We start from the raw sequence: 16,561 nt of genomic DNA on the forward strand, positions 1-16,561 counted from the left end.
TCCATCTATTAGCTTTAAAAGTCACATCGTTTCTCTTGGGGGGGGGGGGGGGGTTCTCTTTAGTAAGAGAGAGGTGCATTTCAGTTACTATCATTAGTTCTTCCAAGCATCAGACATTAAGGGTGTTTGGAAAGAAAGGAGGTTGGATCAGACCGTCTGAGGATAATGCGTTCCTTTTCCACCAGCAAGGCTAATCATATCAGTAAGTAGGCCTTGGCCCTGCATGTGGCAACCAAGATAAACCTTATGGAAATGCTGTTCTCCAGGAATTCCAGGAGTTCCCAGTCAGCCGTGGGGAATAGTGGGTAATTAGTATAGGAGAATGATATAAAAGGCAAAAGTAACTCTTTAAACCAAAAGTCTGCAACACCAACAGTTCAGAGGTTAATGTCAGCTGTGACTATGCATACAAATACCCCTCTCTTTGTAGTTACTCCAGGTTAGAGTTACATGAACGACCGCGGTTGACATCCCAGCCACAACGAGCTTATCAAACAGCTGGATGTAGATCACATGAATCAATGAGGAAACACCCTTTTCTGGCTCGAGCTGTGAAGAAAGTAGGTGACTTCTTAAAGGGTTCAGGGTTCATGTGAAGGCACTTCCTGGAACAAACAAACTCAACGTGGAGAGGTGACGGAAGTTACAGTTCACTGACTGCAGAAGAGTACAACGAGCACAGAAAGGAGAGCACGAGGAGGACCGCATCTCGGAGCAATGTCTAATCTACTGGGAACAGAATTGTTCCTTTATCTGCAGTTGTCAGTGTTACGCAAACTATATATTGCACTATAACTATACATTCACCTTGTAGCATGAATAGAAAAAAAGATAGTGGCATATAAATATTCAGTCGCTGACATTTTTCAGAAAAACTACATCTTAAGTTCACCGTTGCCCTAAATTCTCACTTGTTTGTGAATTTGCATCGCTGACAATTATGAACAGAATGTATTGAATAAAGTACATAAAGTCCACAAAGTTACAAATGATGGCTTGGTTGATTGAGCATCGCTTGGATTTTTGTAAATTTTTAATCGTCAGCATGAATAAGAAAATGAACATTCCACTGCAACACTGGCATTTATTTACATGATACCATTTTGTTTTGTGTCTATTATCAGGATAACGGGATTGTGTCACGGGCAGCCGTCTGGTTGGCAAAAAGTCAAAGAATGAACAAAATATAGATTTGATAAAGCGCTCTCTTTGACCCGTTTATAATTTAAAGGTTTTCGGAATTTTTTTTTTTTAATTATGTTTTTTTAATGTCAAGTGAACCTTGCAACTAAAGGAAGTTACAAACAAATAGTTTCTTGCTGAGAGTTAGATCAGATTGAAACCACCCTCATACTGTATATGCATGTTCAATATAAAGCTACAGCCAGAAGCCAATTAGCATAGCTTAGCATAAAGACAGGAAACAGCTCCGGCTTCATATTGAACGGACAGATAGCAGTAGTATTGATATTTTTATCTAACCCCTCGGCAAGAGGGGTTAGATAAAAATAGCCTGTTTCTGTTCTTTTAAGGACGTGAAGTTGTGAACTACGACTTTAAGAGGCCCCTTCTCCTCTTGCAGTGGTAGCTGGGATGCTGGAGATGGCTGCCGCTGCTGAATTACTGCTAGCCACAGTATATATATTTAGCCCCGTCCTGTCACAGAAGTGTGCTGCGCTATGCTGACTGTTGCAGGCCTGACCAGAACAATACTCAGGAGTATACTTCTGCTGTGGCCGAATGGAAGTTTCCACTGCTGCTCACAGACCCGACTTCTTCACAATACGGCTCAGTGTTACAGTATAGAGAGGAAGCCGGAACGGCGCCTGGCCAGATCATAATGTGGGTCATCCAATCTATAACAGAGCTGAATGGGCCAACTCATTATCATCTGCAAATCTGTGTACCAGTGTGAGGATGACTCTGCCAGTCATACTGGTGGAAACAGATCATAAGAAGGGGAGGATGGAATGGATTCTTGATTTGAGAAATTAATAACATCGACTGAGACAACACTTATTAAAGCATTATAGTTTAAAGCCCTTAGGCTTAGATGTTACCCGAGGTGGATCATTCTACAACAAACATACCGATCTTCCAATTACCAACACCTAGTTTGACAGTGCCCTTGAGTGAAACAAGCCGGGTGTACCCTTCTAATGGACTCGGCAGAACAACCTGCTACACATACTTTTGTGATCTGCACAAGAGGGAGGGAGTGAACACTTGGCCTGATTTTGAAAGTGCATTTTTCAGCTTCCTTTGGAGGGTTGCAAGCCGGCACGCTGGCCCTTTAAATCGCTGCAAAGTGTCATCTCACACGCACCAAACTTTGCTGAGTCATTGGGTTCAGACTGCTTTTGTAACCTCCACCCAGCTGGGCTTCTCATTGGCTTCGGTCTCCACACAGCTCTCCACGTGGTTGGCTGCCAGCACTACTAATCAGTTTCTTTTCACCAGAGGCATTTCTTAAAGTGACAGAGGTGCTCCTCTTTCTCCCCTGTGACTCATGTCTAACTGACCCAAGAAGCCCAAAGAGGTTTAATTGTGGGGATCTTGAAAAGAAAGAGGCTGGATGGGAGACAACTGTAGAGAAAAAGAAAAAACAAACAGGATGGGAGTTGTGGGTCTGGGTCAGATGGACACTTGAGGTGGTAAAATCAGAGACTGAGGAAGAGCCAGCATTCTGGAGTAAAGAGTGATAGAAGAACAGGCGTATGTGAGATCTCTGACCTCTAACAGGTCAGGAGGAGCACAGAGCAAAGTGCACTGTGTACACAATGTACGACGGACAAAGTGTCCCAATTGAGACACGGTATAAGTACAGCTAGAGCCGCTAGCGTAACTGACTCAGTCTTGTTTGAATACATAGGCCCCGACTCTTACCTGCACAAAGAATTTCAACATCGCTCACAAACACGTTTAACAACTTAAATTAACAATTAAATAAAGTAGACAAAAAGAGCATTTTATAGTTACCTGCTCAGAAAAAGCGACGCTACCCAAGTTCTTTACTAAAACCTCTTTATGATGGAGCTGCACTTTCATGGACCATAATACCTTGATCCTGAATGGCCAGGATGGTTTGGGTAATATCCTCTGCAGTCTGTCAGTGTTGAACCCTCTGACTTATGGCTTCAGGGTCTCAATTTCATCTGCGTGAGTCGCTCTCGCTCACTCGGAGCATATAGGCGCCGACCTGTTGTAGTGTGTGACTGCGCAATGTGTTCTCTCCGTTTGGCTGTGGAGAGCCACTACCTGGCTTAAACAGTTCCCAGATTGCTCCTTGCCTGGCAGAGATTGTATGTAGTCCTACTGTGCAATTAAGGAAGGGGGGGGGGGGGGGCAGGAGAGAGAAAAAAGTGGAGCATGTATTAAAGTTAGACATATATATATAGATGGAAAATGTGTGGCTCTAATTAACAGGTCGTACTGGTGCACTTAAATCAGAGCATCGTGCTCGAGTCTGTGCTGTGTGCTTACGAGAGACACAGGAAGTGGCGGCATCATGTTTCCACTGAAACATAAACACGTCATACCTGAGGAAATGCATAAAGGCTTGCTTACTCTGTGATGCGTGATACATCTTTTCTAAAGGAAGAATGCTGCTCTCTCCATTGCTGCTTTATAACAACGATGATTCACTCTTTTGTAAGATACCAGTGGAGGTATGCTACCTCAACCCCTTGAGAAATAATAGTCATTTGATTGAGCTCACAAGCATCAGAAGCTCTAAAGAAGCCATTCAAAGAGGTTATCCTCTCACCACAGTATTGATCATCTTTTACTAATTCACACATTTTGATGCACTTGATGAGTACTGTAAGTGGTAAGTTTAACACTTTTGTGCATCTAAACAATAATAGAGAAGTTGATAGATGACTGACTGGCAGTCTTGTTATCTAACTATTATTATTTGATTTAATATCAGTCATTTTATTCTCAATCTTCAAAAAAAGAGCAGCCACTAAATGTGTTGCAGATGTGATGCAACTCAAAGGCTGCTGATTACAAATAATATTACAGTTCAATTAAATGTGTCATTCTGATTCCGAATCTATTAATTCTCAGCTGAAGAAAAGTAAAACTCATCAAAGTACAACAAGCTTTTAGATGTTGAAATGGATATTTATGGCCAATTGTACTCAAGCTAAACAATTCCAATGTGCTTCCGAAACACCATCGTTCAGGGGATTCATGTGGCAACACCATCTTAACTGTCCACTCTGATGAATGATCAAACCACCCTATAATATAATACTATCCAACACAATAACAATTCAACTATCATGTCTCGAATGTCTGTTGAATTACATTATTACAGAGAATTTAAATTGACCTCAAGTGTTCGCTCCAGGTCGCCTACATGATCAACTATAAGTGGGTTCAGAAAAGCCAGCTGTCTGCTTGGAAAGTGGTGATTTTAAAAGCAAATAAACCATTTACTTTCACCTAATATTGACTGAGAGCATCACTGAAATGTAACAGCGTCTCATGTAATTGCACATCAGTATAATGCTTGTGTTCCATTTGTGTTGTCCCACCTTAAAATTCAAGCAATCAAAAGGCATTACTGGTTCGGTTCAATTCATCCTCTCTCCATGTCTGCTCAAATTACTCCTCATCTGGGGCCAGAGAGACATTTTTTTGGTTGGTCGTATTATCAAATCTACTGTTTGCAGGAAATATAATCTGATCATATCCAGTGGTGCACAACGAGCCGTATTATATGGAGGTATTATAAATCGTTGCAGTCATCACTGAGGTTTAAAGATGTCTCTCCTATATCCTTCAACCTGGATGTATTTTAGCAGCCTTCACAGAAGTGGTGCGCCCTGCCCTGATAGGGGACACTAATGCATGGATTAGACCATTAGACCCATGCAATAATACCGAGGGGAGGAAGGACTGGTTTCTTGAGCGATGTGTGCCTGTGGCGCATTCCTGCCCAGCTTTGTGAATGCATCAACATAAATTGAGGTAAGGAATAAAAGCTGTGTCACTGTGCTGAGGCAGCATTGTGTTACTGCATGTTCAAAGTCTTACAACAAATAGGTTGACAGGTTGTTGCCTATGACCTCTCCAACTGTGCCTCGGCCAAAACATCGACTGATTTGGTGCTGTATGAAGTGCATTGTTTTGATTCTCTCCCGACGTTAACACATACTGTACATTTATAGTAAAATTCTGGACACGTGCATGCTCACACAAGTAAACATGCACACAATACCCGTGTGCTCATACTGTACGAGGACAAGAACGTCGATCCATATATTGATGTAGCACACTCTCCTAAATGTGGAATTGTAGTGACTTCAACAAAGCAAGTTTCCAATTGAGGTTTCCATCCACGAGAAGTGAAATCACTTATTTGTTCGTAGAACCCGATTCTTACTCTGAAAAACTGTTAAAAATGCGATGGAGTTTTGGTGGTTTGGGCTCCACATGGAGACTTCTCAAACCATGGATGGAAAATGTATTATTAAGAAGAGATTGGGTGGTTGGCTTTAAATGTAATGTATTTTTTGGGGAAAAGCACAATTTCATTGCAAAAGTAAAAAGTACCATACTGTATACTAACACCCTAAATCTAAAGCCGTTTTCTCTCTCATTATGGTCAGCGTTTGTAGTTGCATAGAGCAGTATAACTGCAAAGTGAATTTGTAATGTGCCCCTAAAACCTTTCTAACCGATTGTAATAACATTAGTCCATTTATAGAGCACTTCTCAGGCAAAAAGTGTTTTCCAGAGTTATAATAATGAAAGACGATGATAGGATAAGCAGCCGTTTAAATACAGCATTAGATACATTTGGTTCTAAGATTAAATGTAATAGCTGAGACAGTGTTCGTCAGTCAGATGGTAAATGGTGAGGAGCCAGTGTTGCAAAGGCTCAATCACAGTTAGTGTTACCTTGGAACAGTTAAAAGACCCAAACTGGAAGACCTGTGGGCCTCTTAAGACAATTAAGTTTGGTTATATACTGCTGCACCAGGAATAGGCTTTATATGTGAACTTGACTCATGACTGTTAGAAAATAGACAAATCAGGCCTTTGCTCAAACAAAATAGAATTGTGGGACTTTTTCCATTCCTGAAATTAGTGTCTAAAGATGGACAGTGCCAGATATTGTACGTATGGCATCCTTCTGGAGCAAAGTTTTGATTTTTGGGCTACACAAATAAGTGACTTTACTGAAATAGAATAGACAACATATGACATAAACATTTGATAGGACACACAAGCTGAAAATATTATCAGCTGACCTTGTGAAGACCAGGTGAACTAATTTTGTTATCCCAACTATTTATACTTATTCAATAGCAACACAGTATATTCAATTGAATCTGTAGCCTGCTGGTGGAGAAAAGTTCCCAACACTTCACACATAACATTTCCCAACACCCAATAGGTCCGAGGAGAAAACACCTCCCATGGGCGGATGTAATCCCATTGGTCACTATTTCTAGCGCCCGCCCTTTTCCTCACAGAATTGCGCCGTCATTGGCCGGTGCACCTGCTCGTCATCGTGCGTGTACAGTGGGCGTCAGCACTGGGTTTTCCGGTTCGCGTCTGATTGGATGATGGTGGACGTTGACGTCACGGCTCTGCCAGCTGATCGGAGTGAGAAGCCGGTTTGAAGAGAGGAGTTGGACCGGAGAGAGAGACCGGGGAGGGAGCCCCGAGGAGCAACGAGCAGCACGGGGTGGGTCCGGACAACCGGATACTCAGATCGGACCGTTTTACGTTTCTCTTTTTTAGGGCTTTAAACGTTAACACCGGCGCGCACGAGCCACAGAAAGCAGACAGCCTGCTTAGGGTGAACTTGCGGGCTTCGCATCTCGTCGAAACCACTGGAAGTGTTAGAAAAAATTGATTGAGAGTTAAGGTGTGGCTGAGGGTTTTCTGTAAGGCTTCTGCGCTGAAAAATGGTACAAAACCGACTGTTTCTACTCGAGTGTCCAGTCAGGGCTGAGACTCTATGTCTGCCAATGGCTTTATAGATTCTGTTCAGTCATTTTCATCTAGGAAGATATTACATAACAAATGTATTGCCATCTTGATGTGCGCACCTTTTTGGCTCACATCGCTCTCACTGAATTAGATGAATTGGACTATTACGCAGTTAAGAAGTAAGTAGAGTATTTTTTTATTTTTTTGTTATAGTACTGCTTGTCGGGTCGATTTGGTTTCATAAGTGAAATGTAACGGACGTGGCAACTTTACAGCAGGCAGCCCTGCTGAATGCCACAGGCAAACTGGGCGTGGGGGAAATGGTCCAAACAGCGCCCGATAGTCCTCAAATCTCATCCAAGCACGGCACAAATTGCGCATATTTGACATAGTATAACCGCACTGACAAGTGCCTCGGTGGATTCGGTGGATTTACCCAAACCAAAGTAAGTGCGACTGGCAAATACATTTTGCAAACTTTTTTTTTAGCGGAGGTGACATTTAAAGGCCACAAGAGAGGGCGTGCTGCGGTGTTCCATCAAAGGCATTTTAACATGTTTTATTGTCATTATATTAATATGTCAGTCTAAACAGAAGAAACGCAGTGATTTGGCAGTGAAGGTTGTGGGTCGGTCTACCGAGGCCTATTTAAAATATGTATTTTCTGTACATGTGTCTGAGCGCGTTTATGCTGCTATAATGGGATGAGGCGGGTGCGTCTTTCCCGAGGCAAATCGGTTGGGCGTTGAATGAATCGGAATCCAGCAGGGAAGGAGTTGTCTATGTTCTTACAGTAGTCTGCTCTACTTGTCAAAGAACATCGAGCACACATTCCTCACTCTTGCGATGCGTTTATACCACAATAACTCTGTCATAATTGAGTGCACAGGCAGACTGACCCCGTATAGTCTAATTAAGATAAGCTTTAAGTCGAGAGAAAAGCAGATAGAGTGAATTCCTCAAGGCCCCACCCTTTGTAGCGCAACATGGATGTGGAGAGCCTCCTCCTCCTCCTCCTCCTCCTCCTCCTCCTCCTCCTCCTCCTCCTCCTCCTCCTCCTCCTCCTCCTCCTCCTCCTCCTCCTCCTCCTCCTCCTCCTCCTCCTCCTCCTCCTCCTCCTCCTCCCCAGTGTATCCGGGTGCCTACAGTAGATCTTCATGTCTTTTCATCAACTTTAGATCGTGGCATCAGGATCTACTTCCAGGGATCTACAGAAGTGTTAATTGTTGGAGGTAAGGCGCGGTTGTATTTGAGTCAACCTGTGGAATGCTTACAGCTCTATTGTAATTGTACAAAGCAAAAAAAGGTAGAACTATTTCTCTACTTTGCCAAAGACAACCAAGAAGTGTATTACTGTGAGATATTGTAGTTTTTGTCATACTTCAGTGCTTTTTCATTTTGCCTGATTTGTTTTCCGTTGCCTGCCGTTTTTTTTCCTGTCACACTGGTTATTGTGCTGTGCTCATCAACCTGTTGCAAGTTTAGACAGTCAATGAACTCCGTCCCCCATTTTCTATGAATTCCAGTGACAGGGATTATGTAATCTTATAGTCAGTGTCCAAGGCCCTCGAACATTTGTTTATGCAAGCTCAGTTTAAAGATTTCCACATTAAAGAAGACAATGGGTTGAAATACAACAATTTATCTAAGCTCAGGTCCCAAAGCTCACCAACTCTTCGGTAGAAAGAGAGACTGGCTATGATTCAGTAAGGGCAGGCTGCTGAGCCGCAACTCCCCGTCTTCACATTCTGTTGAGCAACCGGTGGCCTTTTCCACTTGCATCCTAGCTACGTCAGCCAAATGACAGCTCAGACCTTGTTGTCTCTGATCTTTGGCATCAAAGCTCCTGATGGACAACCTGACCTTGCGCAAATCATGGCCATTTCTGTTGGCCCATTCCCTTTCTTCCCTCCAATTACATGATGAATCAAAGAAAATGCACTTTTCAGGCCGTAGATGCTCTGGAAATGCTTGTTAGTTGTACAGGCCTCACTTTGGCTTCCCCCGCCTTCCCTTTCCTCAAGAGTCCCCTCTTTGGGTATGAATAGTGAATTATACATGATGCTGCAGGCCGGTCAGAGTCCAGACCACGGGACGCATCTGGATTATCAGGATGCCACCATATGAGAATTAACCTTGGGGGTAATAATGTCAGAGTCCCAGCACATGTCCCACCCATGCAGGAAGCACTGTGTTGAGACTGGTTTCACATTTAGGAGTGTGAAAATGTATGTACGAGGCCTCGTTGACTTTGGTTACAATGACACATTATGTGTGTTAAAAAGACTGGTATAGAAAAAGGATGTGAAACTAGAAGAGTCCAAGTGAACTGGGTGAAATATGGTCCTGGTTAGAAGTTCACTTAAACGTCAAGTAAAAAAAAGGAACTGAATCTGCAGCCTCAGTGGTTGCATTTTTGCAATGCAAGGGTAATTACTGTGGATTTTTATAAGAATTGAATGACTTTATGATAAATGATGATTAATGATATGATTGGTATCTGGTGTTTGTGCCATGTTGTGTCCCTGTGCCCTATAATCTAGAGTCAAATATCAAGTTATCCTGAAAGTCGTTAGTTTGAGTGCATGTGAATGCAAAATTGTGTGTGCGTGTTTGAGTATTTGTCAAATTTTAATGCAAATTTGTGTATACGTGTGGTTCGGCAAATTGGAAAGGGTTTGGTCTGACAAGAAGGCCTTTGACTTAACTTTCCCACAGAGAGACCTGGAACAGTTTAGCCCCGTTAAGAGTCACTGACATTGATCAGAACCATACCATGTAAATATGTCATTGGCTGAGTCACTCCTCCTCTGCTAACTTAAGCTTTTGAATGACCGATCCATCAAATTACTTGGTGTAAGTGAGCAGGAGTGGGACATTGATCGTTATTGATGGCCGACCAAAGAGGGGAGGATCTGCGGTGGAAATGCGGTAGCTGCAGTGAGGTTGCACATTTTTATGGCCACACCCAGACAGTCTTAGGGAGCTAACTTTGACGAGCGAAGGCAAATCTTTCTCCACGCTTTGGGATGAATACAGCATTGTTTGTCGAGTATCTATATGTTGCTTCTAATACCGGTATACAGTTGGAGGTTAACGGGTATAGAAATTGTAGGCGGGTTAAAAGGCTGTGTGTCTGCGTCCGGTTAAGACAGACAAAGCTCTGTGGCAGGTGTTGCGCGAAGGTGTGTGTGTATGTTATCGTCTGATGGAGAGACAGATGTACTCTTTGTGCTTTCATATGTGCACACATGCGAGGATGTTTTGGTGTGTGCAGCATAGCGATGTGGCGCTAACAGCATTGCAACTGTGTCCCAGACTGTATTGTATACGCCTCAAATGGAGAGAGATGGAGCCACCACTGCTCAGCAGCGCTGTACCAGCCCATATGGACAACACATGTTGCACTATGTGTGCCTGCCCACAGGAAAAGTTCTCTCTACCAACAAAAATGTAAAACTGCATGCACACAAACACGCATATAGAGCCAGAGGTAGTGGCCTGAGGGAACAGATATACAGAGAAATAAATTATCGCCTATATGCAAGGAAAGAAAGCTTAATGAAATACCACTGTAGGCCCAGGTTGAATCTTTAGTATCTGAGTTGTAGTTCTAGCCTCATGCAGGCAAAGACTAGAGCGGTGTTAAGATTATTTTAGGCTGTAGCACGCTCAGCTTTGGGGCTGGTCTCCGCAGGGCCAGCGGTGAAGAGCAGCGGGCCTCTCGGCAGACCGGCTGGAATGTGGACCATATGTAGCAGGCATACCAAGAATGTAACTCAGCCTTGTTTAACTGAGCAACCTAAAGACACTGAGGGAGCTGAGCAGGATGAGGAGGAAGGGATACAGTGAAGGGAGAGCAAGGAAGATGACATTAAGGGATGAAAAGGACCACATAGGGGAACAAGGCAGATGGAGGAAAATGAAAGCTCAGATGGCCGAAGAAGAGAGATTATTAAAGCGCACAAGAAGAGATGAAAGATGGCAGGGTGGAGTTGAGGAGTTAAGTGAACAAAGGGGCAATGGCTTGGCTAAAGGGAGAGAGTATTTAAGACAGGTAGAATCCAAAACAGACAAAAAAGACAAATCATTTTTGTGGTTTATGTTTGCTAGACCAAGTCGTCTTCATCAGGATAATGCAGACAAAGATTTGAGTTGAGTAGAAGACTATTCTGACCAGCATTTTTTAGGTTTAAGTTATTTATATGAGCAAAATCGAATGTAATACAGGATATTCAATAGGGCGTGGCTTCTGTGGATGAAATGTGGTCAGTGTTCTTCCAGCTCACTAACTCGGGGTGAATGTCTCTGTCTCGTCTCTGTTAGCTTAGCACACTGTGCCCTCAGGCCATCTGGGTACAGCTGGGGCCAGGGCGGCAGGAAACACACTCATTCACAGACACACACACACACACACACTTATACAAACATTTCTTTTTAGTCTAACATACCCTGGCCATGTCCCCTACACACACACACACACACACCCTGTTCAGCGGAGTGAGATGAGCCTGTGGTTGAATGGCAGTTGACCTCCACCCGCCACATTTTTTTCATTGACCAACCAAACTTTCATCAGCTTATCATTTAATCTTGTGTCGGTGTTCTAGACGAGAAGTTCTTAATCCTCTTCAAGTTAATTCAAAATGTAGCCCATAAAACGAGGAACCAATTCACCAAATGAGGATCTCTATTTTATTTGGAAAAACCTGCTCACATTAGCACGGTAACCCTTTATGCTATCTTCACCCGACGGCCAGATGGTTTGTTACCAACAACCATCTGAGAAGCCGGCTCAGCTGTTTGGAAAAGCGCAGGCACTTTCAAAAATATGCCGTGCATAGTGAGCGTGCACGTAAATCCTGAACCCCGTCCCGTGACTGTTCTGAACGATTACGCAAACCGTTGTGGCCCTAACTGGGACACCATAATGTTACATGTGGTCATAAAATGGAAAGTGACAGGGAAACCCGCATTATTGCCGTCTCTAAATCTGACCACGCAACTTAACACTTTGGAAAGTAGTCAACCAGTGGTTTTCATTTTAAACTACATCACCTTTCGTGAGGAAAATGACACTGTGCATGAAATGAGATGGTGTATGGCGCGTTTCAGCCCTCCGTGTCTTTTTCTCTATCTCTCGAGGGAGGATGGGTGGGATGATACGGAGGAGATTTAGCCAGAGCAAGGAATGGACACAAACGGATACATAGAGAGAAACAATGTACTCTTTGACACCCTTCTTCCCAGTGGTAGGAAGTGAGATGACAGCCGGAGAAAGCACACACATATTTTCTTTATGTTGGTCATCTTTACCCAGCGTCCACACCCTTACTTCCATCCCTCGGTTTCTGTATCTCACTGTCTCAGGAGCTCTCTCCTCCTCCAGTTCAGTTATTTCTAAGGGATACTTTGTTCTCTTTCTCTCCCTCTGTGTGTGCGTGCATGCGTAGAAAATTTGACACTTGATGTCCTTCACAGGGAGCTTGCATCGAACACACACACCCTCAGTTTGAGAGTCATGCTGCGTCATTGTCTCATCTGTGTGTAGTTTGTACACCAGGACCAGGTTGTCTGATTCTCACTTCATGACATCACTGGGGCAGATACCACCCGCCTCTCTTCCTACGCACGCACACGCGCGCACACACACACACACACACACACACTATATTGTTCCCATGCGTTCCTGGCTCCAGATGCTCGGTAAAAAATCCTGTTAGATGCTATGCAAGACTTTACTTGAAGGGCCATTCCCTCTTCCCCACCTGCTGACTTCCTGTTCTGCCACTTCCAACTATAACCGGTTTAATTTTGAATCATTAATTCATATCCAGATAAACGGCAGCTGTCGGCACAAACAGATATTGTATCATGTCTGCACAGGTCTCGTGCACATGCATGTGCAGTAACAAACACACACTCCCTTATTTGTCAGCAGCGTCAAGTGGCATTTCATAATTTGCACGAGTGGGTTGCGAGAAAACAAGCAAGTCGTGCTTCTATAAAACGGCGTGGACTTTTTTCACACACACACACACACACACACACACCCACCCCGACAGCGCCCCAATCTCCCCACGCATGCATACGTTTGCTCGCTCACATACAGTAACTCATGCATATGCTCACACGCTCACAATGATCACTTCCAGCTCGCTCATTTTGAGAAGCAGTGTGAATGATGAATCCACTCTGAGTGTTAGTGTTAACGCCCCAGAACTGCCCTTGAACAATGTTTGCTCATGTGTCTGTATATGTCTCTTAAAAGTCACACCCTTTCTTCTCCCTAATCCCCATTCATGGCTGTTGGAGGAAAGCACTGGCAAGTATATTGATCCGCCCTTGACTTGAAAGCAATTTGTGAAGGGTTATGGGGGGGGGGGGGTTGGGTGTGCACATATGATCAAGTGCAGAGCAGCTGAGACTGGGACGATGGCACAGAAGTGAAGAATTGATCAGATAATTTAACTGTAAATGAGCTCGTTATCAGAACAAAGATGGCCACTTCCTCAGATATTCATTTACAGAATCTGGGTTACTGGTACATTATGGTCTACAATGGAGAACAGAATGCCAGAGGACTCAAACTCTACAAACTCAACAAATAAATGTAATGCATTATTATTGTTCTGCTATAACGGCGATCAGCTTGATTGATATGCTGGTACTGAACCAATTACTCTGGGGTGGGCCTTAAGGTTGCTAACATTAGCTGTTCTGCCAAGCTTGCGGCTTTCAAGGGAAAAATATTTTTGATTACTGCAATACCAAAAAAAGACGAGGGCAGGATGTTGCCGTGTGGGAAACGAATATTGTTGATACCTCTTTTGAGGACAGATAAGATGCTTGTCAGAATATGTTGCAAAGCTGCTCTCATCCCCAAAGCACAACCAGCATTTATGTAAGATTATCCTGCCCATATAGAAAATGCCGTATGGTATACTCAACTGTGGTATTACGCCCACATTTACATACAGCATGCATGGTGGTTTCTAGTATCCATGTTAGCTGTAGCTGTTGGCTCAAGTTGCAGGAGAAACATTTAGCTTCCTTTAAAACCATCACACTGGAATTGTACCAATCTCATAATACAGACTGGATGCATTCTTGGGGGAGATTTTGGATAAGAAATGGCATTCCTAGAATGATTCATGGGGCTTCCCATTCTTTCGTGTTTGCCAAGTCATTCCCATGGTCTGCTGGGATATGTTGTTATTGGCAAACAGTCATAGAGTTGATCCATTCTCCATCCTCTAAAAAAAATAAAATCACACTTAGACATCAGTTCAATTTCCTGAGGAAGATCATTACAGCTCAAACTAAACTGACAGAACCCCACTGGAAACAAATGAGGGTGTTTCCCATCTCTCTGTGTGAAGTCAAATCACTCTCTTTATGAGGGTATGTTGATACTTGGCTGGTTTGCAAAGTGTCAGCAGCTTGTAGTTTATTTTTAAAAGTCAGTGACTTTGCATGTTAGAGCACTTTGGTTGAAGTTTAACTTCAGTCAAACCTCCCTTCTGTGTTAACGTTTGCCCTGATCCTAACCTCAAGTTAACCACCACCTCATCGACACTAAACGCACCTTTTGTCAGAGATTTTTATCAAATTACAAGTGTGTGTTCCAGAGCTTTGTCTTCTGCATTTGGAGCTTAATAGCTATTTAGTCCATATTTCTCCTAAGCAGTCACTGTGTTGCATCAGGAAAAGCTTAAAACGCCTGAATTACAAACATATGGGCTGTTTCTTTGTGCATGTTTAATTAAGAACAATGCCTCAATTTGGGGACAGTAGCCCTTGCTCTCCTCGACTTACCGCTTTCACACTGCCAACTGTGCTTGAATCGCTCAGACACAAGTACACTGTGTACTTCTTGTGCGTTTTCGTATTTGTGCGTACACACTCCGAGGAGCCATTTTCAGCCTGTTGCTTGGGCTGGCTGTAATTGTCCTGGGAATGGTCGGCTCTGTGTAATAAATCACTCCTGGTACATTGTGTTCTCCACTCTGGGATGGCCTCTGCGTGCGTGTAGTGTGCATGCTTAACATATGAGCAGAGAAGGAACATAGTTAAGGAATAATAGATGAAAATGATATTAAAATGAAAAGAAACTACTGCTGCAGCTCTCTCTGTCACAACAGGCACAAGAGGTTCAACTTAATTTTTTATGCTATTTGAAAGAACAACCAATGCATGCAAATTGGTGTACAATGAAGATGTAAATATATTTCATATAGTTCCTTCTTTTGCTTTTCACCTTTTGCTGCCAATTCTTGTCTTTCCTTCAATTTCCCCTTCAGCCTTGCATGTCCGACTCATTTTTTTAAACGCAGAAGCATTTGATGTTCCAGAGGAAGCTACGGTGGCAGCATGTGAAAATGATCGCAGATTGCGTCAGGCTAACTGTGTAATACAATTAACACATTATATACAAAGTGTTGAGAACCAAGTAATAACAAAAGGTGTCAAAATGTTCTTTTTCCATCCTACCGCAGGAAGGAACGGGGCAGTGTGCTTTATGTGTGTGTTCAGTTGAAAATACTGCCCTATAGAGGGTTACCTTTAGCTAATGCTACACATTTTCTGTTTCCTCAGTGTACACCAGCTATTTATGTAGCTTGGGTTAGCAAGCACTTCGATTAGAACTATTTAGTGCTTCTGTCGTTGCAAATCGTGTTTTGGAGCTGAACTGATAAGATTGTTATATTTGGCCACAGAGAGGCTTGCCGTTTCATCATTTGTCACATTGGAGTTATGCCATGGTCACCAGTTTGTTTTATTGTATCAGTGCTGAAAAAAAAACCCTTTGTCCTGGATCTCATCTCCACTATTACACATCTCCAATGGATCCCACTGGATTCAGTAAAAGATCAAAACCCACCGCCCATTCAGAGCTTTTGTGGGAGAGGACCATTTGGTCACATTGAGAGAGAGTGTGTGTCTCTGCAGACCAGATCTTTCCACTGTTGCTCAGAGCAGCGTGGGGTTCATTGAGTTTCCAGGGGTTGCTGGGTTTGCAGTGCTGCTGAGAGCTAGTTTGCCCAAAGACCTGTCCTTGAACTGTGTTAGAATATGCTGCTGGGGAAAGGCTTTTCAGACCGAGTGACTGCAATAGTTGACGTCAGGCCAGCTGAATGGAAGCCGGACGAGACAAATCCTGGGCTACTTGCAAGTATTACACAGTGGCCAGCGGAAAGGGGATGTTAAAGTGGAACATCACACAAAGGGTGTTCTTGTCACTTTTAATTTCGAACACTCGATTGGGCCATGGTTTAACTTTCAAAACTATTTCATAGCAAAGAAGATATTGGGCCAGTGTAGTTTCTCTTAGGGGCTCATCCGTCCACCAAAATCTCTTAAACTGACTTTCATCTGGATGGAAATTTGTGGGGTTTTCTCAAAGTGAAATAACAAAATACTTGACATGTTGGTGGAAGTTGTGACACACCCAAAGGCCTGGAAGTGTCTGAACAACAAGAAAAATGCCTTCATTCAGCCCAGTATGGCTGCTGTAAACTGAACTGCCCCACAGGACAAGAGCTGTTTGTTTTTTTTGGTTGTTTTTTTATCAGGAGTTTCAGGCTGTAACCAGAGGCCAAGCTAT

General features: G+C 43.2%; 1 protein-coding gene across 2 annotated transcripts in view; it reads left to right on the plus strand.

Moving 5' to 3' along the window:
• The first annotated feature begins 6,658 nt into the window (after positions 1 to 6,658).
• aipl1 (aryl hydrocarbon receptor interacting protein-like 1) overlaps positions 6,659 to 16,561 on the plus strand; it is a 30,960-nt gene continuing 21,057 nt past the window's right edge. The window contains exons 1-2 of one of the 2 annotated variants that reach the window (XM_079272125.1): positions 6,659 to 6,706; positions 8,133 to 8,196. The gene's annotated coding sequence lies outside the window, so the exon portion shown is untranslated. Of the gene's footprint in view, positions 6,707 to 7,304; positions 7,401 to 8,132; positions 8,197 to 16,561 lie in introns of those variants that run through there. The other variant, XM_079272124.1, reaches the window with a different exon arrangement.

The sequence above is a fragment of the Melanostigma gelatinosum genome (genome assembly GCF_949748355.1).
Source record: "Melanostigma gelatinosum genome assembly, chromosome: 7".
In the NCBI taxonomy this organism is placed as follows: Eukaryota; Metazoa; Chordata; class Actinopteri; order Perciformes; family Zoarcidae; genus Melanostigma; species Melanostigma gelatinosum.